The following is a 25,182-nucleotide window of genomic DNA, read 5'->3' as shown; positions in this document are numbered from 1 at the left end:
AGACACGATTGCACCCCCAAAACTACGTAAAGCTAAACAAGAAGCCCACCTTAATGCTTGGTTCACCCCCCAGCTTAAAGACCTGAGAAATCAGAAACGAAAACTCCAAACTATCTGGCGTAACTCGCCCACCGACGACAACAAGGCTAACTTAACCCAATTTACTAAACTTTACAAGTCTGAAATTATCAACACTAAAAAAAATGTATTCAATAACAGAATTACCAATGCCAAATCTAATACTAAGGAACTCTTTGCCATCCTCAGGGAAATGGAATCTCCCATCCAACCTACTGATACAATTCCCAAAGACAAGATATGGTGCACGAATATCCAGAATGCCCTATCAAATAAAATTGCCACCCTCCAACTTAAAATAACTAATAAAAAGGACACCCTCTCTCCCACTGTTCAACAAGTACCACTAGTGACTGAACCCAATACTATCCCCCCTTTTAGCTTTAAACCTATCTCTATCATCGACACTGAGAAGGTTATACTCTCACTGAAGCCTTCCAATTGCAAGGGTGACAGTTGCCCTGCCCAAATAATAAAGGACGCAGCTAGAGATTTAGCCCCATTTATCTCGAAGCTCATTAACTCCTCCTTCAAATCCAACACAGTGCCAGCCAACCTAAAAGAATCGTGGGTCCTCCCCCTTCTTAAAAAACAAACCCTTGACCCTTCCATCCCGACTAACTATAGGCCTATCACCACTGTACCCTTTCTACTAAAAATCATCGATAGAGTGGCCTATCTCCAAATTCAAGATTACTTAGAATTCAACCATCTACTTGGCTCACGCCAATCGGGCTTCCGCCCCCTCCATGGCACCGAAACAGCCTTAATAGATCTTAAAACTAAAATGGATGAATTTAAGGATAGTGGTAAAACAGCGCTGCTGCTCCTACTGGACCTGTCAGCAGCTTTTGATCTGGTGGATCATGCAGTCTTATGCAACCACCTCAAGCTCGCTGCCAACTTCACAGGAGAAGCTATAGCATGGGTACAATCCTTTCTAGCCAACCGCACCATGAGAGTGTTTTCCACATCCACCTGTGCCGACCCCATCCAAATTACATGTGGAGTCCCTCAGGGCTCTTGTGTCTCACCCACCATGTACAATATCTTCACCAAGCCACTGTTTGACAAGTTGGACAGACTGGGTGTCACCTATACAAATTACGCAGATGACACCCAGATCCTCATACCCCTTTCGGGCAACTATGGAGCGGACCTGGCTTTGGTGAATAAAATCTACATCCTCATTCAGGCATGGATGGCCACCCATGGCCTCTGCCTGAACGACGATAAAACTGAAATATTGCTCCTCGGCTCAGACCATAACCTTTCTAAACTCACCCCGGACTATGCCTCATTCAACATCGACAATAATACTATTAAGGTTATGCGCGAGGTTAAAACTCTAGGTTTTTACCTCGATTCAGCTCTCTCCCTCAAAAAGCAAGTGAACTCCCTAGCCTCCACAACCACTTACACGTGTAAACTTATCCGTGCTGCCAGACCCTTCCTGTCAAGTGCCAGCTGCCTCACCTTGGCCAATGCTCTTGTCATGTCCAGACTGGACTATTGCAACGCCCTATATTCAGGTGCAAACAAGGCGGTCACAGACAAACTACAAAGATTACAGAATAATGCTCTTAGAGCAGCCCTGAATATCCCACGTAGAGAGCACATTTCCAAACATCGGACCGAGGCACACTGGCTCAAGATCAAGGACAGAATCTTCCTCAAAACCATCTCTCTCACAGCCAAATGCCTTAACAACCAAGCACCCCCATACCTAGCTGAAAGAATCCTATGGAGGTCCTCTAACCGATCGACAAGATCTGCCAACACCTACTTACTTGAAGTCCCTAGATTTAAACTCACCACGGCGGGTGGATCTAGCTTCCCAGTCAGAGCTGCCCAAGCATGGAACACACTCCCACTTGACCTTAGACGCCCCCTACCTTACACTAGATTTAGATCTAATGCCATCAAATGGCTGCACAACAACGATTGCAACACCTGTTAAGACAACATTCCTCTGCGCTTCCTCCTGCTGATCCTACATGTACTGCCTCACCTGTATCACCTGCTGTAAAGTATCACTTGCTGTAAATTACCACTGTTTTTGTAATAGGCTGTGTTCAGGCCTCTGTAACTAAGTTTCGAATCTACTTGTTTTGCTGCGCCCGACTGCCCACGGGCTTGGAGCGCATTAATAAATAAATAAACAAACAAACAAACAAACAAATGCAGCTAAACATGGAGTAAACCCAATGAAAATTACATCCAGTAATATAAAAGACTAGATTTTTGGAGTAAAGGAACCCACATGTGTGAGATATGATATAATGTGGCATTTATAATGCGCCTATACACAAGTGTTTCAAGGCGTGACGAGGCAAGGGAGGGGGAACAGAGGGAAGACAGTCAGCGATCCTACTAGGCCAGGTGTCATTCAGATTGTGCAAGTGCAAGGGAAGGGGGAAGGAGGAAAGTGCGAGGGAGAGGGGGAGGGGAGACGTGCAGTTCATTGGATAAAGAATAATAAAAATAAGTAAAGTACAGCCATCTGGTGGCAAGTGCGAGGGTAAGTGCAGACATCTGGTGTCAAGTGCTGGTAGTGGGACTGTAGGGATACAGAGACAGTCACAAGTGCAGGGGGTTTCCAGGAAGGCAGTGCAGGTGTCCGACTGGTAGTGGAGGGGACCTGGGCCCGAGAACAGAGGGTGGCCAGGTAACCAGTGCAGGTTCAGCAAGGGAGAGGAGGAGAAAAAGCAGAAGCAAAGAGAAAGGTTTTGAGGTGCTTCCGGAACCGGAGATGGTTCTCCTCAAGTTTCAGTGAGGCAGGGAGGCTGTTCCAGAGAGGGGCCCCAGCCGCAGCGAGAGATCTACCACCAACTCGTTGCTTGGATTAGCAATGACCCTGAGGGATTTGGAGGCAGATGAGCGAAGAGCTCGAGAAGGAAGATATTTTTTGTGGACAATGCAGAGGGTTTTGAACTTAATCCTCGCAGCCACTGGGAGCCAGTGCAGAGATTTCAGTTCTGGAGAGATACGGTCCCTGGGCTTTCATGCCAAGGGCCAGTCTCGTAGTCCTGTTCTGAATAAGTTGCAGAGGGCGGAGAGTAGAGGCAGGCAGATTTAGAAAGAGGCTGCTGCAATAGTCCAGCCTAGTGAGCACCAGAGCTCTGGAGACAGTGAGCTTCTGGAGGAAGGAGAGGAAAGGAAGAATACCTCTGAGGAGGTGCAGCTGGTAGTGTGACTTCTTAGAGATGTTAGAGATGTGAGGAGAGAAGGAGAGTGTGGAGTTGAAGATGACCCTGAGGTTTTTAGCCTCACAGGTAGGAGCAGGAAGAGGGCCAAGAGAGGCCGGCCAGAGAGTGACAGGAAAGGAGACAGTGGGGGTGCCTATGAGGAGAATCTCAGTCTTACTGGCATTAAGGCAGAGATCATTGGCAGCACACCACTCCGGGATGGCAGACAGACAGTCAGAGATGAGAGAGGGAGAAGAGGTGGCTGAGGGTAGCCTGAAAATGAGCTGAGTGTCATCCGCATAGCACTGGAAGTTGGTTAAAGTTAAAAGTAGTGATACATGTAATGTTTTGCACTTCACTCCTGTGTCGTCTTTTGTGATGTTAGCTTAATGATTTTTGATACATAAGTTTGATAAAAGAAAAAGAAGAATTTTCTATTGAGAGAAGCTAAGTGGTTCTAGGTCTAAGTCTATCCAACATCGTACTGATCATTGTGTTGTTTTACATTTCTTGTATGGAGGCATGTAGGATTATGTGCTATTTTTTAAATTGAGTTTATGAAGTAAGTTTCCCGGGGGGGCAAGGGGGTGTCCTCTTGAGCTGGTAGCTTCCTAGTCCCAGTTATGTTTCCTCTCTTTTGTGTTTTCCTCTTAGGTTTGTGGAGCATGTTTGTTGTTTATTGTTTATTGTTTGTTTACCAGGGGCATATGCCCTCATGGTTAGGTTATTTCCTGGTCTCCAGTTATATTTCCATGCTTTCCTGGTTTCCTTTTTGGGTTGGATTGGTCAGAGTGTACAGTGCTGTGTAGAGCCTTTGTTCGATGCAGGTCTCTCTGTATTTTTGTGTTTTGTGCTTGAGTCGGGTTCACAGTGGTAAGGGCCTCCCTGGGGAGTCCCTGTAATGGTTCACAGTGGCGAATACCTTGCTGTGGTGTCTCACTATTGCTTCACAGTGGCAAAGGCCTCTCTGTGGCAGTTGGTTTGGGTGCTGATGTCTGTTTGCAGGGGCAGAGGTTCGTTTTAGTCGCTCCAGGCTGCTTGACGGTGGGGAAGGTACCTCTAAGGTTGTTGAGTTTGTGCTATAGTTGGGTGCACTGGGTTGCGGACCACTCAGTCCAGTGATCAGTGTTAGATTGTGGGTTGTAAGTGGATTTTTGTCCGGTCTGCCTTATGGAGGGATGTACACTGCAGTGTAATTAGGCGTAGTAAAGACCCGTAAGGTTTTGGTCTGAAGTCATAGTGGGGGCAGAGCTGTGGGCAATGCAGTATTGACTATATTCTTGTAGCTCTGTTATCTAGGTGTAGTCTTACCTTTGGGGCAGGGTTTTTCTGTGTTCTGCGGGGTAGGGAGTAGGAGTAACACGACTCAGAGTAGAGCTTCTGAGTGTGGTAAAATTCAGGGAATGGGAGGAGTTAACACATCTTAACTCTTTGCGTACAGTGGAATGTAAAGCCAGTTATGGGGTTGGGATCGAGTCTACTGGGATTCGATCAGCGATTGTGACTGACTACAACTAAACCTTTGTGCGCAGCAAGGAATAACCAGTCACAGTGTACTACTGAGTGTAGCGAGATTGAATAGCGTGAGGAATCAACGCTCTGTTGAATTTAGGGCGCAGCAGCGTTTAGAGTGGCCACAGTGTGCATTTGAGAGTGTATCATGTTCAAACCATGGCTAACAGGAATCCAACAGTCATACTGTGCACTTCAGAATGCCGTGAGATTAAACAGCAAGCGGGATTGACCTCTGCTAAAGCTTTGTGCACAGCAGAACTCAGATGCAGCTGGTTCCGGAATACATGTGGCACCTACAATGTGGCGAGTTTCAAGAAGTATGCAATAACCTCAGTATAGCTGGGTTTAAAGGGTATTCAGTGCTTATAGGGGAGCTAGTTACAAGATGTGTGCTGCAGCCTAGAAGGGTAATTCGGTTTTTAAAAGTAGTTCCTACTGTGCAGCTAGTTTCAAGATGAGCGCACTAGCCTACAATATGTCTAATTTCAGAATATATGCAGTAGCTACAGTGGAGCTAGTTCTAGAATGTGTGCAGTACTTATGGTGCAGTTGGCTGCAAGATGTGCGCAGTACCTACATTTCATATGCAGTACTCCAATACACCAAGTTTCTAGGTGTGTGAAGTAGCCTACAGCACAGCTAGTTGTAAAACATATGCAGTCTCATATGCTAGTTTCAAGTATATGCAGTGCCTTCAATACAGCTAATTTCAAAGCAGATGCAGTATCTATTATACAGCTAATTTCAAAACAGATGCAGTATCTATTATACAGCTAATTTCAAAACATAGGTGGTACCTTCAATACTGCTAATTTCAATGTGTGTGCAGAAGCCTAGAATACAATTGGTTTCAAAATGGGCAGTGTTTACAATATAGCTATTTCCAAAGCAGTCACCGTGCCTACAGTGCAGTTAATTTCAAAACATATGTAGTACCTCCAATACAGTTAATTTCAAGGTTTCAGAGAATAGGCAGTACCTACAGTACCCACACACAGGTGTGTGCCATAGCCTAGAATAAAAATTGGTTTCAAAGAATAGGCAGTACCTACATACTTTCTTAGCCTTGCAATAGAGCTAAAGATATTGTGATAACCGGTGACCGTTGGCCTGCTCCAGATGTATAGTAATGCTTTCCTGACTACAAACGGGTGTTTGTTTCACTTTGAGTTATGACTGCTATCAATGAACAATAGTTGTCTTATGAGTTTAGCAGTTGAATGGGTTACTAATATACCTATTCTTTGTTGTTGCTCCCCGATAGGTGGTCATTCCCTTCCTAATAGATGGACGGCAAGGGTACGACAAACCCTTAAGGAGAAGATACCACTAAGACTCCAACAGGAAATGTTTTTAGTAGTCACTATCTAGTTTTAGGCTATCATGTTGACAGATATTTTATGCATGTTCATTTAACCCTTCAAGATAGCCCCTGAAGAATTTCCGAACATTAATTACAGTTACATCTAAAACGGAAAGAAACATGTCGGGCAACAGTTGTGTGTGTGGAATGAGATGGTGATAGTGATTGATGATAAGAGTGAATGAAATGAGTTCAAGTGAGGTGTGCTGAGTGAGGTATGTCCGTGTGTGAGAAACAACACAGCACAGTACACTCTAACGATCAAGAATTCAAATCTATTAGCTTCCCAATTGAAGGGTTGAAGCCTGTGCATATAATTCTGTGAACTTGGTTTTTAGATTTTCACTGTAGGAGACTCAAGAAGTACAGCGAGATTACACCGATGGTGTTTTTAAGATTTGTGTGTAGTTGATTAATAAGATATGTATATTTTTTTGCAGATCTGTGTCTAAATAGTGCTCGTTCATATGCCTATAAGTGAATATGGGACGGGAATAGGGTCCACCTAGAGTGGGTAGCAACTAGCAGCACCAGCTTTGTTGTCACAAAGTGTTAAGGATTAATCCCTTTATGTTGAGGGTAAGCTGGTGTCACATACCCCTTTATCTCTCTTTCTTGTTTAAATAGTACCTACAGTACATCTAGTTTCAAAACATACACAGTGCCTACTGTACAGCTAATTTCAAAATGTATGTAGTACTTCCAATACAGCTAATTTCAAGGTGTGTGCAGCAGCCTAGAATACAATTGGTTTCAACAAATAGGCAGTACCAACAGTACAACTAGTTTGAAACTATATGCAATACTTTGCATGCGGTATGTCTAGCTTTCTGGTTTTAGTATTATAGAACATGGCAGGGTTTTCTGGAGCATAGGAACGGCTCTATTCTTCACCCTTACCAGCTTACCTGGTTGTAGCTTTGTTTTCAAGTATCCGTGGTCGAACAGGGGCAAACAGGATATGTGAGCCGGCTACTGAGGAGGTCCCCTTAGGTGAGACCCTTTGCTGGCTGTCTGGGCAAGGCTGCCCTGTCAGAGGCCTGGAATGGGCTGTCTCGAACACGGGCGGGACACACAGGCCAATGGAGTGCAGGTAGGCCAGGGAAAACAGGAAGCTAAACGAACAGGGTTAAACACACAAAAGCAAACGAAAATCGGGCCAAGCAAACGAAATTGGAATCACCTGCTAGAAATCTGGTGCGCAAGCGGAAAGCAGATGGGGCAAAGAACTCCTGCTCAAGTTATTTAAAAGAGCTCCGGTGCGCACACGTGTTTCTAATTATTTGGACGCTTGGGGAGATATGCAGGTCAGCGGAGTGCAGGGAGGCAGGGAGGGAGGGGGGCGAGGGAAAACAGTAAGCGAAACAAACGTGGTTAAATACACGAAAGCAAACAAAATCAGGCAGGAGTGCAGGGAGGGAGGGGGTCAAGGGAAAACAGGAACCAAAACGAACACACAAAAGCAAACGAAAATCAGACAAAGAGAAAATAAATTCTATGACAAGACAGGAGGCTCATATTATGCAATACAATCTTTACTCTGAAACCACAGCAGCAAAGAAAATACTTTTACAAACAAAAAAGTTTCCACAACAGAACTAGATAGAGTTCAATGTCAATGTATGGGGAACTCCCCAAACCATCATGGAGGACAGGTCATGCCCTGCAGGGGACCAATGAGCAGGGACCCTCTTCTATATATGTCCATTACTCTAACCCCAACCCCTCTTTCTTTGCTGCTGACACCACAGAGCTAAGTCACCCCTTTCAGTTGTGTCTTACATTGTTTGTCAGTAGTAGGCTTTATTAGTTTGAATATGGCATATATGGTAAATATGTGTTAATTACCTTTTATTATAAAGGAATTTGTGTATTTGATACAATGTATCTGGATAGCCGCGTGCGGCCGTTGGTTTCATTTTGGTGTCTTTCAAAAAGAAAATATGTATTATGCTCATACATCTTGTTTCAGCTGAAGCAGTGGTGCAATGGTTGAATTTCGGACTACAGTCCATGAGGTTGTGAGTTCGAGGGAGCTCTCTAATTTATTTCTTCTTTAAAAATTTCTCGCGCTTGTAAACTCAGGTGTTTCTAGTGCATTAATCAACTCGCTCCCGGCGAGAGCAGTGTTGTTTACACTGTTCCCTCTTCATTTCGCCTGTTTGAATTCGTGCCCCTTGACAGATTTATGGTCACCTGGGGATTCCAGGTGCTGCAGGCTTTGGGTTCGGCCTGCCCCTGTGGCTTATGTTTGTAACAAAAGCCTCTGTTTCAGTACTGAGCCAAGTTAGCTCAAATATAGAGCTGCAGGTCTCCCATGCAGGAAGACCCGGGTTCGCGGCCGACCAGCGCATGTTTATTTGTATATTTTAAGATTAGATATTTTAATTGTTATATTTTAAATAATTGTATTTTACAGTGGAGGTATTTGATTGTCACCTTTTTTGCTCAGTTGAGCAGGGATTTCCTAATGGGCATTTGGTTGGTTCATGACTTCTTCAGAAAGATTATAGCACAAACATTTTAATAGTAAAAATGTGGTTTTGTTAAATGTTTGTAATTTCGTATCCCTGGTGACACAACACATTTCCTTACCTTTAGTGCTGGAAAGAAAGAATGTTTACTGATAGACTGTGGGTTTGTTAGGTCAAAGTCTGACCATCCAGCGCAAGAGCCCGATGCACTGCCAGTCTGCAGTTTTATTTTATTTTATTTTATTTTCTTTGTTTATTTATTCATTTACTTATTTCTTAAGTTATGTGCTTTGCCTTCACTGTAGGTGCCATAAGTTCGGTTTCAGGTTCAGCCTGATTCTATTGCGAGGTTACCCCCTCGTGTACTGCTGATTATCACACCCTGCTCGGCCGAGCAGTTGGAGGTGCACTTGCTCAGTGTATCCTACCTTCAACTTGACAGTTTTCTTTTGTTTGGGTTATCTTCCCTGGAAAGGTGCAGTCACCTGCTCGGTGGAAAGGTTGCCTGGGGTTTCTGCGAGGGGTCCCCTTGTATACGGCTGTGTCCACACCCTGCTAGGGTGAGCAGTTGAGGTACACTTGCTCAGTGTTTCCTCCCTTAAAGTGGGCAACTTGGGTAATTACCTTAACTGGCATGCACCATAACCTGCTTGGTTTCAGGCTCTGCCTGAGTTCTAATGCGAGGTTACCCCCTCGTGTACTGCTGATTATCACGCCCTGCTCGGGCGAGCAGTTAGAGGTGCACTTGCTCAGTGTATTCCTTCCTTAAGGTCGGCAGCTTTGTTTAGGTGCTGCATATGGCTGACGCCATTGTTTGGTCTTGTAGGCGTGCAGTAACCTGCTCGGTTTCAGGCTTCGCCTTGTTCCTACTGCGAGGTGCTCCCTCGTGTACTATTGGTTGCCTCACCCTGCTGGGGTGAGCAGTTGAGGTGCACTTGCTCAGTGTACGCTTTGATAAACAATATGTTTAAGTGTTGACTGGAACACATTTGCGTTTTTTCAGAATTGTCAGTGGCCCAGAAAGCTCAGTGAGTATCAGCTTATATAAGGGCCGGGGATTCGGTCCCCTGTGAGGGCGTAACCCCTCTTCTTTGGATATTTTATATATATTTCATATATTATATATTCTTTATTTATTAAGTGCTTTAAAGAAAAGAGTGTGGAAGTGGTTGTAAACAGACCCATATGGGGTTGTACCTTCCTCTCTAACCATCTCTCTGGTGTTATCATTCATCTTTTAGTTAAAAATTCTGTCACCCTTTACCTTAGTTAGTTTCAGGACAACTCAGTCCTTTCCTTAGGTTTTGATTCCCGACCTCAATTGCTCCACCCAATACCAGTGCTGATTAAGCTACAGTATTTTCTCTCAACATGAGGAAGAATAAAGATGATGCGTTATGCCTCTATTGAGGTCTGTAGGGCTTAAGGCTCTCTTTAGTGGGGACGTTTGTTCTCCCCTACTTTTGTCCCATTGGACATTCCTTATTCTTTTGGTTCTGGTGGAGACAGGGTCAGCTCGAGGGTAACCGTTCAGTTTTTTACATGACAAGTTGAGCAACCATGTTTTACTTGGATGGAGTGTTTGGAAACACTTGATGGTATCAGTTAGACGAGTTGCCAAATAATAACTTGCTGGCGCCTGCCTCATGTTTTTCCTCCCAAAGCTTGGCCTATGGTTCAGCTAACCGTCTAACAGTGTGTTGCAACTTCTCCTCTGCTCGAGGAGTACACGCAGGCTTCTGTACCCTCATGAGCGTTGCTTAACCTCTTTAGAGTGCTGTTTTCATATCCGTGCTGACCGTTCTGATACAGGTTCCTAATTTTGGAAAGGTCTACATCAGTCTTTTATCCTGCTGAGATCGATAAGTGAACACCTCACACCACACAACGCTCGTAGTAGTGTTAAGCACCACTCATATACCTGAGGGTTCGTAGTACTGTATAAGTACTGTTTTGCTATGGACAATGTGCTTAGTTTTTCCTTCCCCTGATTCCCTTAGTGGCCAGTCAGCCTCACATGAATACAGTGACTCAGACCTCAGGGTTGGAGGGGACAGTGGTCCCAGATTTCTTCTCAACCTTGCATTTACAGGGCATTGGTAATTATCCAGAGTTCTTTCCCCCTCATTCCCCTTCCTGCCATCCTTGGGGGAGATTGCATCATAATATTACACCTCTGGGAGTATCCAATCGTTTCAGTTTTTTCCTTTTTACAGGAGTTCTGGCGGGTGACCAGTGCAGACTCGCACTGAGCATTTCCCTCCCGTCTGTTAATTTCCTTTGTGCTAATCTCTGGTATTTCAATAAGTTAACTGGAGTCTGTCCAGTCAGGGGATTGGTTAGAGGCGCTAGTGGGTATTTATTTCTCTTAACGGTGTAAAGCGGGGCTTTAATGTGGTCCTCAGGGTAGTTTTCTTTCTGGATTGCAAGGTTTTTCCTTTGGATAAGTGGGGGAGGTTTCTCCTCTTTTGGGAAGGCTCAATATCCCTTGGTGGGATAGAGGGGTCTGGGAGTGATACTATCCCCCATCCACGTTATGACCCTCTATCACGATGCGTTCCAGAGTCTATACATTAACTTTCAGACGGTGTCTGCCGCTACGATTACCAGAGTGCTGGGATATATATTTGGTTGATGACTTGATTATCATAGTCACCTGCATGGCAGGTGGACCTTTGGGGTTTTCACAAGAGTTTGTTTGCAGTAAGGTGCCAGCTCAGGGTGCTGTGAGCTTCAAAGATCTGCAAATTGGCTGAAATATAGGTTGGACCTCTTCTGGTGTACACCTTCAGTTTAACCATTTAGTGATCAGTTCTTTGCAGTTTAGAGTCTTGCTAAGATTTTGGAAATTTGGTGTCCTCCTTCGGTTACTTTTGATCCGCTAGGGGATTTATCACCAGGGAGGAGGGATCAAGGTTCAAGCACCGGGCATACCTACAAAGGAGTTTAGATATCACTATAATGATAGTGATTGGATGTCGGATACATTTTTTCTTCTTGCCAAGTTTGGCCTCTTAAGGATCAGGTTTATAATATCTGCCTTTTGTCATGGTAGCAGAGTCCTTCTTCAAGAGTTCGGGAGGTCTGAGGGTCTCCGTGTTGGCGGTTTGACGGGTTAGCTTCTCAGGTGGGGCCCTCTCTTCCATTCTGCTTCTGCCTCCAGAAGACTTCCCTCCTTAGTATACACATATGTCTGAAGACAATTGTAGATTAATTCTATTGCTTTTCAGCTCCGCTCAGGATGGATTGTCCTATTACAAAATTTATAAAAATGATTTTTTACTCCCATTTTACCCTTTTGAAGATTTGTCTTTCCCTCTTGGTTCCCCAGTGTAGTTCTGTGACATGCCCTGTTTCTAATGCGATATCTTCCTTTAATGCATGGGATGGAACCTATAAGACTTTCACCCCTAGGGGGTACTTTTCTTTATCACCAGGAGAGCTAGGTGTTTGTTTTCATTGGTTTGCTTTCTAGGTCCCCAAAAATGGTACGAATTTAAGTGTTTTGAATATTTGATTGAACAACATAGGTGTTTATTTCAGATGGTTTTGTCCTAACCTATTAGTATAGGAAAACTTTGTTCAATGTTTTCCCCTCTTTTAACCAGTTGGTTTTGGTGGCCTGTAAGGAACGCTGGATTTGGCACATTCCTGTTTTTCTTGCAGTGGATTTGACTTTGCCTTATAAGACAGCTTTTTGGGCAATCTAGTCTTGGGCAATTCTCTGATTGGTCAACAGATTGATTTAATGAAAGCATTTAAAAAATGTTTCCTTTCCTATTATTTTATTATATTATCTATTATATTGGATCATTTTGTACGTACTAATGAGATGCAAGGGCTTTGAACTTGCATAATATGAGCCTCCTGTCTTGTCATAGAATGACTAATCCCCCACACTAACGTGAGATGGGGGTTTAGATTCTATTAAAGACAAGGAGGCGATTATTATCCCTCCCACCCACCCTGAATATGATATGATATGATATGACAATTGTGATACGCATGTACACAGGTGGTTCAAGTGAGAACATTCTTTGGTTTGTTGTTCTTCCCAACCACCCACCCTTCTTGCTTGTTGTTCTTACAGGTACGAGTTGAGGTTCTGCTCAGGAGTGTGGATCGCAGTTACAAGTTCTGGAGTGCGTGATTTCGGCCACGAGTTGAGGTTCTCATCAGGAGTGTGGCTCGCAGTTACAAGTTGTGGAGTGCGTGATTTTGGATGAGAAGTCCTATCCAGAAGAACTTCGGCATAGATTCAGGCTGCGGGAAGGTGGAGATCTCCAGTTTCGATGGATTCTTTCTCCGCGCTACGCAGTTCAACCGTTTCATTGGACTTCTGGTGCAAGACAGCTGCAGAAAGAGGGGTTGGGGTTAGAGTAATGGACATATATAGAAGAGGGTCCCTGCTCATTGGTCCCCTGCAGGGCATGACCTGTCCTCCATGATGGTTTGGGGAGTTCCCCATACATTGACATTGAACTCTATCTAGTTCTGTTGTGGAAACTTTTTTGTTTGTAAAAGTATTTTCTTTGCTGCTGTGGTTTCAGAGTAAAGATTGTATTGCATAATAATCGCCTCCTTGTCTTTAATAGAATCTAAACCCCCATCTCACGTTAGTGTGGGGGATTAGTCATTGGTTGGCAATCTGATGCTTGAGCCGGTAACAGGTGGGTTAGGGGAGCTCCTGCTGAAATTATTTAAAGCGCTACATTGCATACACTTTTTGAAAATATTTGGGCATGTCGGGGACACGCAGGTCAATGGAGTGCATGGCGGGAGGGGGCGAGGGAAAACACAAAGCAGAGCAAATCAGTTAAACACATGAAAGGAAACGAAAATCAGGCAAAGAAAATGGAATTGGAATCACCTGCTGGCAATCCGATGCCCGAGCGGAGGACAGACAGACGCTAGTGTTGATATGGATCTTGATCCCTGTGTCAGATTATATTGACAGACCCCATGTTCCTGGGCACAACTATGAATCTATCACCTGTCAGAAAGAGGAAGTTCTGCTTCTTTGTTAAATTCTTTCTCCCTTTGCAGTCTAATTGGACCTATCCGCTATTTGAGGTGAACGACTTTGTATTCCTGCTCTTATATACGGAGCCCATCCTGCAGCGCAGTTGAAAGTCTCTGCGTTCCTAGGCTACCCACTTCAGCCCATCCTGATTTGGAGGAGGAGCATCCTTATTTCTGTGGCAGTACTCTGGACCTTCCATTTTGAGAGATGGGAGGGTAAGTACATATGTGTTAATTGCAGAAGACGTTACTGTTTTGAGAGGTTCTGTGCTATTACATTTAAAACAGTGTTTTTATTTAGCACATTCTGATAGTTTCCTTCCGCCTCTAGGACCTGTGAGGCCAGGTGTTGTTACTAGTCATTGTAATGCTACTCAATTTCTAGACCTCAAACTGGTGAAGGGCTGAGTTGGACTTAGCAAGCATTGAATGTGTGTTCTCAGGTCAAGCACAATGGCTGCAGGAAACGCCTAGTTGGCTATCTTAAAAGGTTTAGTAACCAAAAACCAGCCTTTCTGCATTCAAATGGTTCTATTTCCCCTGAGTGAATCCTCAGGGGCCTATCCACAGAATTCTGAGCATCATCTATTCAACAAATGGCAACGTCTTCATTCCTGCATCAACCCACCCTTCCTGGGGTCAGCAGCTTTGCTACAGAAGACATGTTTTATACTCAGGGGTGACTCCCCAGAACGTGTTCTTAATGCGGGTGGCGTGTTGTCTTCCCTTGGTTGAAGACTCAGAACAGGTTGTTCCTCTGAATGATAGATTTTATATCCTTGGGTGAGTGGCTCTCGGAATCCTTAATTCCTACAAGTGGCAGAATGTATTCCCTGTGTTAATCACATTAATCCATTTTTGTTTTTGTATTTCTTAATTCCATTGTTAAGTGGGTCTTTGTCACTGGCACATCTGGCATAGGTCTTGAGCTTGGTCTATGTTACCCATGTTTAAGCTATGGATGATTTGCAGGTAGATTTGATCTGTCTGTGAGTACAGTTGGTTGAACAGAATGTTGTGAAAGGTCAGCTTTATTAATTAAGTTTACAGTTACTTCCCCAGTTTGTTCCTCACAGGTTCTCTCTCTCACTGCCAAAATCCCAATTAATCATCCTTCTCGAAAGCAGCCGATGCCACTATTTATGGTAGACCCCCAAACCCATCCCCAACCCATATCACTAACTGATTTGCATCGATCTACTCCCCTGAACCAATCATTTGTATAATTGGATGGTTTGCCACCTCTTTGCTAATCATCAGAACCAACTCTTCCAAAATAGCAGTAACTTTGTATAGCTCTTACTGGTGCAGTGTTACAGTTAAGTGACAGGTTCTCTGTCCTTGTGCTTACCACTAGAACCCATTCTTTATACAGGCAGAATGTTCTTTAGCCACTGGCGAATCCCATAAACCCATCCTTTCTACAGTTGGCAAGTTTTCTCTCCATGGCTGAATATCCAGAGCCCCTACTCCCTACAAAGGAAATAAAATCCCAGAATACACACTTCCTACAGGGGACAGATTGTCTATCACTCTCTGAATATGCAGAGTGATGCATCCTTCAGGTAATATTTTTTCTGGGACCTGGAAATTCCCTTTGCCCTTTATTTCTACAGGTATACATGTTACTTTAAGTAAGACAATGCTTAGAATCGAGCACATGAAATGCTGTTTTTTCCCTCGGGACAATGGGCATAAGCTATACTTCTTAAATGTGAATGTAGTGTTTTGGCCCAGTGACAATGCCCACAATTCATCCACTCCCGTAGGTGAAAGGTAGCTTGTCCATGAGCAAACGTCCAGACCTCATCCCCTAACATCGTCAATTCTCAGTCCATAGTCACACTCCTAGGGTCCATCTGTCTTTCAGGTGACAGCCCATGGGGTTCTATGAAGTCCCTTACTTCGTACTGCCCACAAAAAACATCTCTCAAAGAATCCATCCTTCCTAAGTGAAAGGCAGACCTCACTGAATACATTATTCCTACAGTAGGGAGGTCCTTTGTTCCTTCCTGCAAGCTGCAAATATGGTGTAGCCATACAGAGTTACTATGCGTTGCAATGGTAATTTACAGTATTGCTGCAAAGCAATGCTGCTAAAGCGCACCAACACTGCAATGCTAAATGCACATCTGCCAATATTGGTTCCTCCAACATTTCAACAGTGGTTGCTGCCCTGGTGCCACTGGAGAGCAAGGGCTGCTGCTCAGGATTCTGATGCAACAGGGCACAGGTGTACACTATGCTGTTGGCATGGAGTTTAATGAAAGGGGGCTCAGATTAGCAGACCACCCTTTCTGAGATGGATTACCTGCGCCATTTTATTATTAATACAAGTCAAAAAAGCTGGGGCTTTGACACCCTTGCCAGATGGCAATTCTTCACACATGTAAGGATGTTGTATTCGCTCCATGGCACAGTTAAGTGTGTAAATATTTATTCTGCCCTTCTTTTTCTGTGCTCTGTTGCCCACTATAAACAGTGCCACATGAGCCAGTTTATCCAAACTTGGCCCTGGTGCAAAAAAATGAAGCAGACAAATTTAGCAACAGTGTTGCTGAATTCATAATAGGGAATGGGGCAAACAGGTTTTGCCCCATTCCATGTAATCTAAAAATGTTTTCAGGAATGCAAAAAGCAAGCAGACTCTTTCATTTATTATGTTTGCTGCATACAATAGAATAAATATAACAAACACAACTCTTTTCATATTTTACAGCAAACATGGCTATTGGCTTAAAGGGCTTTTAGTGGTAATTTAGCCCCTGAGAGTTTCTTTTGTGATAAGGCCTTCTTTAAATCTCACAAAACCTGTGTAATGGCGTCCAGCGCCACCCATAGCACTGAGTTCCCGGTACATTATTTTCAAGTACATTCAAAGCTAAAGCTGTGCATTCTTTCTTCAATAAAGACATGTGCTATTCAAAAGAACTATGCCCTCCAATCAGCTGGAAGTGGGTATGCTGCCCTGCAGCCGGGCAATGAATTGTGCTCATGTTGAATAATTGTTTGATGCAAATGCATTTTCTGTGGACTTTAAGGTTTTGTATAACATGATGTAACTCAAATTATACTTCAAATTGATTGAGATGATTCACTTCAATATCATTGACAATAGAGTAACTATTGCCAAGCAACACTGTGGGCGCTTGTGCAATGGGTCACTGATACACTGCAGTGTTGCGTAGGATGCATAACTACTGTGCGGGTAGAATGCCGGGCAGCATCCCTGAGAGATTACAGAACAATTAGAATAAATTAATTCTTCACATATGAGATGGATCTTTCATCTGTTGCTTTTCTTGATATTGTGATCATGTCCATCTAGGGGTGATATAGCTATGTATAAAATATCACTGCCCTATAAGACATCGCCATTTTTCTAGAGCACAAGCCATGTTTTTTTGCTAATTTGCATACCCACAATTCATGGCGCATGGGCTCTGAATTGCAGAGGAACTTCCAGCGATAGCTACTGGGTGGTGCTGTAGCATGTGTGGCATGTTAGCTGAAAAGGTCTATTCTACTTTCACATTTCAGGTAAGAGGGATTTCCTCATTCGTTTTTAAACCCACTCGCACATTGATGGGGTTTGCTAAATATATCCCAATGCTCCAAATTGAAATATATCAGACTATACAACACAAATGGTCTCTAAGGTGGGGTAACTGCATGTGTGTTCCGCTTCTTCCTCCTGCCGGTCTGGCGAAGACTGGGGTGGGCAAAGTGTCACACCAGGATCCCATATTACTGGACAGCACCATGGTAGTACGAAGAAGCAGAGGGATTTGTGAGAGACTTTCAGCTGGAGACAGCAGTGCTGGACCAGTGGAAGACAGGGACCATCTACGCACGCATCCATGAGAGGGATATCTGCGAGCAGATCGGCGCCCTGCCTGCAGCAATGGCAGAACATGTGTGAGAGAACATACCATCGGAGTGGCTGACAAATAAGCACAAAGGCATCACCTAGAAGGCCGTCCAGGGGGGTCTGCTGGTGCCTTCATGCACGCCAGAGCACTGAACCGCTTCAGGAATTGCCTGAGGGGATGCACAGCAGATCAGATGGAATACCACCTCTTCTGGGACTGCCCCCATGCCAGAGAACTGATGAGGGTCCTGTCCACAGAGCTGGGGGGCCTGATCCCTATAACAAGCATCACCGCGGAGTCAGTGTTTTACAGTTTCTTCCCGGGGTCCCACGCACAGGGAGATATCCAGCCCTGCTGGAGAATCCTGTGCTGCTTTAAAGATGTGCCCCTATTTTCCAGGAACTGCCTAGTGATGAAGAAGAAGGAAACATAGACCGAATCCTGTCGGCAGATAATCCACAGCCTCCTCAGGGGCTTCGAGATCATCGACGGACCAGATGACAACAGAGATGAGAAGGAGTGAGTAATGCACACTTTCATTGCCTGTTAGTGTGTGTTCTCTTCCAGGAATCACCCCGTAGTGGTGAACAAAGAGACATCGACCGAATCCTGCCGTTGGAAGTTGCACTGTGTCACGAGTGAACCAGCGGTGGAGCAGAAGGCGACAGAGACAAGGAGGGCAAAGTATTGTACACTCTCAGTACCCGTTTGTGTGTTTTCTCTTCCAGGATCCGACTAGGGGTGGCGAAGAAAGAATCATCGACTGCACACTTTTGGCGTGAAGATGAGGATGTGTATGTAATGTACACCTAACCTAACATGAACTTTACCTTTCACAGACAAAGGCTAACAGATAAGGCTTGTACACATGTTGCCTTGACTATTCTTGAGACTGATGAATAAAGTGGGTGAGTCTGAAAGTGACGATTTACCATATCTGAACGGAACGATGGCCCAGACAGAAAAAAGAAAAAAAACGGAATGTGTGGTTGTTTGCACTCTTTAGAGTAGTGTGTGTGGTTGTTAAGGATATGTATGAAATAGAGATGTCCTATAGGACAAACGTTTGGTTCTGGAGTAAAATGCATGCTTTTGAGCTAATGTGCATACCCACAATTATTATTATCTCAGTGGCGAAGAACTGAAGGTGACATTTGAAGGATTGCTATTGGGTGGCGCTGTGGCATGCATCACTTATTAGCTGAGAAAAGTGAATTCAGTCCAAAGTCTATTCTGCAGATCAGGTGCAACATCACATGAAATTATACCTACAAGAAGTGGCAAGTATATGAGGACGAACAACCGTGGCAATATTTTCTGGACACCTCCCACACCCCGCTGAGTCATCAGTGTTGCTTTCTAGGGGGTGGGATGGAATTTAGTGTGTCCTCTAGGGGTATCTTCTATGGGGTATAAGTGGCAATTCCAGATTAGGTTTTAACAGCCAAGGGGACTCCTTTCATGTCACAATTAAAGACACAATCCTCCCTGATTTGTTGAGGGTGCAAAATGCTGTGGGTATTCGAAAACAAATAGTTTTGTTGCATCCTCACCATTTTGGTTCAGATTCAACACACAGAATGGGAAGTGTAGTGGACTTTTTTCCAGGCTGAGTGCAGGAAATCGGGATGTGTTTTACAGATGATGCTTGCTTTTTAGTCCATAGTAATCCCCTGCAAGAGTGGCCTCTGTGCTGTTTCATTGCAGCCGCCATTGCTGATCTCTGATACACTCATGCACATCATAAATTGGACTGGGTTCACCACATGATGCAGTATTAGGCATGGGAATAGGGGCCACACATGCGCCTGTATTTAGGGCCACCTCATGCAGTGAATCACCAGAATGCCTAGAAACTGACAGCACTGCTAAATCAGTAGTGGCTGGGTTCTTCACAATCGATTCAATACACAATTTAAAATAATGCTGAAAGTGAGTAAAAGTCTCAGAACCATGAACACATGAACATCTATTTAGCACCCACAAGTGTCGACTTGTATGATGAAATGCTGAAACCATTATGAATATTCTAAAGATATTGGCCGAGGGGCGTTATTACAACAGGTACAAGGTACTTCCTAAGGCCTTCTTTGCTGCCCTCCACAAGCATCCACTATTTTCACCCCTTCTAAAATGTGATTTTGATGACAAACCCAAATCCAGCTGGAAATGGACAAGGAGTCTTTAAAGACTAATCTAACTCAGAAATAAATTTCCTCTTGGACAATAATAGATTTAGTGCTAAATCCTTGAGACAGACATTTTCAATAGGCTTGGCACTGTGACATGGATACACATCTGTAGACTTTCCATCCAGTGGAGGAATATTTAAAGCCATAGAGTGTGAAGTGCAGGGTGATACTGGTGGTTGGGATCCGAGAAGCCCGATTTAACAGCCTAGGTGAAGTAAGGGCCATTAAGGAGGGCAGAAGGTATAGCTTTTAGCTCTCGTGAAGGGGGAAAAGGGTGACAGGCCCCCAAATAACTAGCAATGGGAATTGAGGGTAATCAATGTGCGATGTCGCATTGCTGTGATGATGCAGTATGGCGAGTTGAGATGGAGATCAAGACTAAAGCCAAAGAAACCATTGGATGCATCCAGCGTCAAGGAGAGTGAGGTGTCAGTGGGGGAAAAGGGAACTAGGAAAAATAAGAACTTGTGCATCTCATTACTTCTATTAAAGAAAAGCTGGCACCCTATTCTCTAAATGGGTCTGAATGTGCACATTATCTGCCCTTTTTCAACACTTTGCTTTTGTGCTAATAAGGGGATATTTCTGTGTATTCTAAGTGCATCCCAAATCCACACAGAAAATGCTCTTTACAATGCACAGAAAATAGTCACATTGATCTGCGCCTGTTTAGAATAGGCTCAGGGGAAGGAGCAATGCATGGCAGGGTCCTTTCAGTGTCAGAGGAATTCATCCATGTTACCCTGCAGGGTAGGAGCAGCAAGTAAGATACCAGTTCATGTTAAAGTTCCCCTCATAATATTATACCGGCATTAGCTTGACAAGGCAGAGTAGAATGTAGTGCCTTGAATGTGGCACCTTTAAGAAAAAGCAAGTATTGTGATACATGCTTAAAAAACAGTCTATACTGAATAGCAGCAGTAGTGCTACAACCAGCAAAGGTTTGGTGAACGCGCTTTATGCTCCTAGAGGCATGTATTATCTTTGTATTGCAAAGTAGCTACATATCAAGAAGGATGTTTTTATATGTTATCTTTAATTAATTAATTTTATGTAGCAATGTATAATAGTGAATCGCTTAGCAGTTTAAACCGCATAAATGCAAACATGCTTACATATGTTGTTTTGAACAGGTCAATGTATGAACTCTAAATGGATACATACTATACTAGTAGTATTTAAAATTATGTTCATACATCACACAAATGGAGGAAGGAACTACCAAATTATACAGGTTAGAAACGGAAGCCAAGGATCTGTCCACAAAATGACAGCATTTTTATGGTAAGGGGATTTCCAAGCTACAAACCCTATACATACTATGCCATAGCATATACAAAGACTGGCTGGCTTGCTGTGGTGGTATTATGCTGAGATTGCAGGGGGCGCATGCTTTCACATTTACCTTAGAATCATGTTGCATTGGGATTTGCTTGTTTGAATAATGTGCACCAATTCTGGTCCTTTGTTTTGATGCAGTGAATTTGTGCTATGCATTGTACAGTATGATGATGATATATTGAAATGCAATAATAGCTTTATTGATTTGTGAGTTTGGTTTAGTTTAGAAACCATAGAGTAGGTCTTGAATGGCTTCATGTAGTGTTGCACTAAGTGAATTGAGCAGTGTCTTTTTTAAATTTGATTTTCCTTAAGCAGAAAGGATGAGGCTGAATAGGGCCTTTGCGCTTTTGTCAATCTTAAGATGATTTAACAAGGCTGGACAGGGTTTATGTGCTGGACATGTGTTGGAAGCCCTGTGATTTGATTAATGATGTAGATTGATTTGATTACAGAGATGTGACACTTGTTACCTACTGTTTGAATTGTATGTGCGATTACAAGACAAAAGGAGGGTCGATTAACAATGATGCTGCTCCTCCTAGATTTGTCGGCCGCATTCGACCTGGTTGACCATAAGCTTCTCTGTCAACACCTCTCCTCAGCACATTTCTCTAACGCTATCACCTGGATATCATCATTTCTCCAATGCGCATATTCTCTGACAACGCATCTGCAAAACCAGTCATCATCCAATGTGGAGTTCCACAGGGCTCTTGCATATCCCCTACGCTATAGAAAATATTCCCAGACCTCTTCTTACTTGACTCACTCCGCATCATGTACACTAACTACGCCAACGATTCAAGTCCTCCTCCCCCTATTTGGCTACTATGAGGCTAATGCCAAGACCCTCAATGCCACCTATGCCAACATCCACAGCTGGATGGCTGAAAACTGGCTGTGCCTTAACGGCGATAAGACAGAGTTACTACTGCTAGGACCCAATGACACTCTGACTAAACTTGACATCTGATACTCCACCTTCACTGTCGACAACTCCACGATCTCAGTATCCCAGGCTGTAAAAACGCTTGGGGTCTACCTAGACTCCAATCTATCCCTGTGTAGGCAAGTTACCGCCATTGCTTCCTCCACGGCCTACCACACTAAACTGCTAAACGCAGCCGGGCCTTTCCTCACCACTGCAAACTGCCTAACGATTGCCAGAGCCATTATTGGTTCAAGATTGGACTACTATAACGTCCTCTTCACAGGCACCTCAAAAAGAAATCTTGACAAACTGCATACCATCCAAAATAATGCCCTCTGCGCTGCCATTGGCATCCCTAAAAGGGAACACATCTCTGCAGCCCGTCCCCAAACGCAGCCTTTTCAAAACACTCGCTCTTACCGACAAGCACATTCGACAGCCCCACCTCACCTCTCTCAGAGAATTAACATACCCCCTCCTCCAGGCCCACCAGAACACCCTACATCAATATGCTTCCTGTACCTTTAGTCAAACGTGCTACAGGTCGTGGAGCAAGCTTCCCTTTCATTGCAGCCAGGCAATGGAACTTAATCCCGCTCACCCTTTTGATCCGAACCTTAACACCTCACCTTCCGCAAAGCCATCAAAACATGGCCATTCCCATAAACTCTCTAGCAAAGTCTGCAGTTTCCCATGATACGTCCTGATTTGCACACATTTCATTTTAGGTATGTGGAAAGTACTATGCCATGACATGCTCTACATGCTCCACAATATGCAACGCTTGTGTAACCATATCGCTACCCTTACAACTCATCTTGTATCCAGGCATGTTCGTCGCTCCTGTAGCTAAGCCGACACCATGCAGCAGCATAATGTAATATGCTATCCCGCTACATGCTCTTGAATATGCAACCATGCGTAGCCTTACTGCCACCAATGTACCACATGATGTAACCAAGTATGCTCACCTACCGGTAACTAAGCTGATTCCATGTAACAGTGCCACAATGCCTCCTGGCTGCTTGTGCACTTCATAAATGCAAATAAATAAATATGTTGGAACACTGTGCTGATTTAGAAAGAATGTAATGAGGGATTTCTATGTGTAAATAAATACTCTTTTTATACAACGTTGGTCCTTCTTGACTCTGAGATACGTTGGCACAGTCAAATGCTATTTACATTAATTGCTAATCAACAACACTGTGTTATGTAATGCATTATGCAACTCTCCCTGAAGTCTTTCTGTTTTGTCAAACCTCTCTCTCACTATATATGTGCATTAGGAGCGACAGGAACTGTCGTGGACGTGCTGCAGGACTCGAAAGTACGTTATCAGGAGTCAGAGGTGTACATTGATAGAGCTGTGACAGTGAGTTGGGAAGGGAAATGCACTTTGAGCCCCCTCCCCCGAACACAATTTAAATCATTGTAGCACGAGCATATTATCGGCACTGAATAAGACAAGGGTAAACACCCCTGGGTTCTATGTCAGTGGCTGGTAGCTTCCCTGTTGCATAATACGGGCACTAGATATTCACTCTGAGCTAACCTGAGAACTGGGGGCAGCCCTCTTAAGGTCAGAGGTCTTACTAACTTGGGTGGTCCCAAGGCACATGTGTCAGACCCTGTCATGCATTTTCTTTTAAATAGAACAGTGGTGTGAAACGATACTTCTCCACTTGCATTTCTTTCCCTCAAACAGGAATATAATTGCTTTTTTCTTTTTAACATTTCACAATGACGGCCCCTTTAATCGCGTAGGTGTGGAAGTGGGGGGGGGGCCTTCAATGATTCCTTATGGGAATTCAAAACAAACATACCCTTAGCACTTAAGGGGATAAGTGCCCTTCACTAGAAAATGCCCTGCCAACACCCGCATGGGTGCTCGAAGCCTGTCATACATTAGTGTGAGGCGAATGGGGGATGGTCAGCACATAATTTGTGCTGTCGCACAGCCCCCCTGAAATGCTCAGGTCACCTTTGTGGATTACACAAGTTTTCTTTGCACATCACACATGCACACAATCAGATGTCCTTTTAAAACCATTTGCATAAATAAGGGTGCATTTCGGTGCATTTCACAGTGCATCCCAAATCCTCAAATGGAATGCTCTTTGGAAAGGGGAGACAATTATCACAATCCCTGCCCCTGATTAGAATAGTCACAATGGGATGTCCAATGCATGTCCGCGACATTGCTTTCACCTCTACTTCTCTTGACACATCTGCATACTATTTCCTTCAGTTGCTCCCTCAAACAGGAGCATGGTAAAATGCAATGTGGGAGCGATGACCCCAAGTTATTAACAATTTTCCCTGACAGCATTTTGATCGGCAGTTAGCATATTGTGCTTGATTTCTAGTAGTATGCAGCACCTTGAGCCAAGAAAGGATTCACTGGAATTCAGAAACATTGCTGAGAACAGGGAGCCGAATGTAATGGTAGGGGATAGAGGAGTAAGTGCTTCCCCAAATGAGTGAGGCAAGCATTAGTGGAATGGCAGGACCTCAGGCACCTTCTCTACACAAGCAATAGAGGCACACCCGGAAGGTGATTCTACTTTTTGGGGACAGCTAGAAAATGCAATAGGGCTGGCATCAGAGGTTGGTTACTGGCTGACCTGAAATGTTTCTGAGCTTTGGAGTTCATTTCAAAATCCTCTCACATCTATCCTTGTGTCCTGTTTTCTTTGTTCTATCTGTGCCCTATCCCCATTGGGGACGTCTGCAACACAGTTAGGGAGGCCCAGAGAAGTGCAATAGGAAAAGTGGTATGACAGCAGATGCACATGCACTTTTAGAAGGGACATGCTGGGTGATCGTGGGACACATGTGACATCTAGTGATGACCCTGTAATATCAGCTACACTTAACACAATGTGTGACAGCATTGCTCCTTTCAGTTCTGATTCCGGAAAGAGATCCATCTCTGATACTCAAATGTTTCGCAGAGTATTTTGATGATGGAAACTTTAACAGACATTAATCTTGTCTACCTCTGATGCATAACCCACATGCATAGATTTCTGCTGGAGACTTAAAGGAATTATTGGTTCCTTTAATTCTCCCTATAGCTGAATCCCTAGCAAAAAAGTTAAAGGACCCTATCTGTGAATGATCTCATATCAAATGGTTGTGGGCCATAGTTGGTGCTGCTGGGCCGACTACAAATGATGTCGAGATCCTGCCCCTATTCT

The 25,182-nt window shown here is 44.0% G+C and overlaps 1 protein-coding gene and 1 long non-coding RNA gene across 3 annotated transcripts in view; one reads left to right on the top strand and one right to left on the bottom strand.

Moving 5' to 3' along the window:
- The window catches only part of KCNJ6 (potassium inwardly rectifying channel subfamily J member 6), a 1,845,462-nt gene that overhangs the window by 661,651 nt on the left and 1,158,629 nt on the right, over window positions 1-25,182 (bottom strand). The window lies entirely within an intron of this gene.
- Window positions 7,867-13,192, top strand: LOC138525838 (uncharacterized). Its single transcript, XR_011283449.1, has 2 exons — window positions 7,867-7,973; window positions 12,709-13,192. It is a non-coding gene; the product is annotated as an uncharacterized lncRNA (long non-coding RNA).

Source organism: Ambystoma mexicanum, chromosome 7p (genome assembly GCF_040938575.1).
Source record: "Ambystoma mexicanum isolate Mex_15411 chromosome 7p, UKY_AmexF1_1, whole genome shotgun sequence".
NCBI classification, from domain to species: domain Eukaryota; kingdom Metazoa; phylum Chordata; class Amphibia; order Caudata; family Ambystomatidae; genus Ambystoma; species Ambystoma mexicanum.
This window is presented reverse-complemented; position numbering and strand designations above follow the sequence as displayed.